This window comes from Penaeus monodon, unplaced genomic scaffold (genome assembly GCF_015228065.2).
Source record: "Penaeus monodon isolate SGIC_2016 unplaced genomic scaffold, NSTDA_Pmon_1 PmonScaffold_12962, whole genome shotgun sequence".
In the NCBI taxonomy this organism is placed as follows: domain Eukaryota; kingdom Metazoa; phylum Arthropoda; class Malacostraca; order Decapoda; family Penaeidae; genus Penaeus; species Penaeus monodon.
The window spans coordinates 7,501-10,220 of NW_023641892.1; positions in this window are offsets into that span (position 1 = coordinate 7,501).

Below are 2,720 nucleotides of genomic sequence, written 5' to 3' on the forward strand. Positions count from 1 at the left end.
AATCTGAGACTCTTGCTCATTCCATTTTTTGGAAGAGAATGCATTTTGAAAAGGCCTACAGAGTGAAACTTACTACAGTTTATAGGACACAATAGTAACCAAACTGCCAACATGGCTGACAGAAATGAATGATCACAATGAAATTTCGTGGACAATGTGCATTTTATCGCCGATGAGTCTATTAATATACTGCTAAGGTGTAATGTGCAGTTTTGTATATCGGTTTGTTATTTCATTCTAAACTCGCGCCTTTGGAGAACCAATCTTTTGCTATGAATGGTAGATATATCTTTGCTGTTATAGTTAGATATTATCTTACTGTAATAGTAGATATTATCATAATTAACTGTTGCACTTCTAAAGTTGGGAAGGTTTATTTTAGTTATTAAATAATGTTTATGCTACACAACATGTAAATGATTCTTACAAATTAATTCCTTTAACTTCTGGAGTTAATGTAACAAAGTAGGATTTTTTTTCTCGTCGGTAAAGTCACTATCATTATAACATCGCGTATTCTACTTTCTTCGCGATTGATTATGTCACACTATGAACGAAACGCCAATACATGGTTTGTTTGTTTACATGATAGGCCAGGTTTTGTGTCGTGTTTTTCACGAAGCAAGCAAACGAAGAAAACCAAACCTAAACTATAGCTCTGTGCTTTCTGTAAAAACATATGCGCCAATTATCCACTATCCTTTCAGCCTCCTAGGCAAGCCACAGGTTACAAGTACACATACCCACAGCGAGTCCAGAAATGACTGAGAAGAAGCACCGGTAAGTTTCCTTTAATACGGGTCAAGAATTATACTGGCATTTGTTCCGTGGTTAACCGGATTAATTTCCGAGTGCTAGCATTGCGTTGTGCATGATATTCCGGTAACGTGGTAAGAGATCGGGTCTCGTGCAGGACGTGAGAGGCCCAGTGGTTGCTGACATTTAGCAAAATACTGTGGATTTACTCTGCTTGTATCTATTCACAAACTGCAACAAGTTCCAAAACAACCTACAGGTATAAGCATGTGTGATTATTATATCGGACACACACACGCACACACCACACAACACACACACACAAAAGCATAAATCTAGACAGATACACAGACAAGCACACAAACATGCATATACATATAAACAGACACACACACAATACACCCACACAATCACACGCACGCACACACACTACAACAGTACACACAACACACACACACACACATATACACACTCATGTATATATATATAAACACAGATATAACTGTGTCTGTCTGTAGAACACACATACAAAATGACATCACATTATATATGCATAGTACATATTGTGTGTATGGTATATATGTAGCGTATGTATATATGATATGCTGTATGTATATATATATATATATATCTCTAAATATATATTATATATATAATAATATATATATATATATATATATACTATATATTACAAACAATCCTATATGTGTGTGTGGTTTGATACATATGTATGTATATATTACGTATTTGTCTCTCCCTTCTCTCTCTCTCTCTCCTCTCTCTCTCCTCTCTCTTCTCTCTCTCTCTCTCTCTCTCTCTATATATATATATATATATATATATATATAATATACATATATATATATATATACACAAGACACATATACAATACATACATTTACATACACCACACACCACACATATATTTACACATAAAATGCATAAAACACTAAATATATATCTATATCTATATATTTCCCATGGATGTGTAATATTTGGTATTATGTGATTCAAAATATACCCTCTCTGTATATGGTGAGAGAAAAATATAATGCGTAATTACTCAATGCGAGTCATACTATATATATATATATATAGATATATATATAGATATATATATACTACGAATATATATATATATATATATGATATATAGTATATATTACACACACACACCCCACACACACAAACACACACAATAATAGATATATATCCCTTTCATTAAGGTCACTGATCAATAAACATTTCTTTTGCAGGTCAAGGCGTGAGTAATTTTTAGAAGTGGTAAGTTGATTTTTCTACTTGGCAAGAAAAAAACCTGGCAAGCGGTCCGTTTTTATAAAACGCAATTTCCTGCTTTTAATTCAGTCACACAGTAATGCTTCTATATTTGATATGAAATTATACACATACGTACGTGAACATCGTAAGTATATTTGTGTCTGCAAATTTACTTATACATACAGTCACACACACACACACTCACACACACACACACACACACACACACACACACACGCACACACGCACACACACACACACACAGACGCACACACACATACACACATCACACACACACACACACACACACACACACATCACCCAACACGCGCGCGCGCGCATATATATATATATATATATATATATATATATATATATACATATATACACACATATATATATGTGTGTGTTGTGTGTGTGTCTGTGTCTTTATTTATTTATTCGTTCATTAACACAGAAAAAATATATGTATACATACATACATACATATATATATATATATATATATAATATATAGCTATATTATATATAATATATAAACTAATATATATGTGGTGTGTGTGTTGTGTGTGTGTGTGTGTGTGTGGTGTGTGTGTGTGTGTAGTGTGTGTGTGTTGGTATGTGTGTGTGTGCATGCATATATATCATTCATACATGTCTATATATGTTCACATAATACTAAC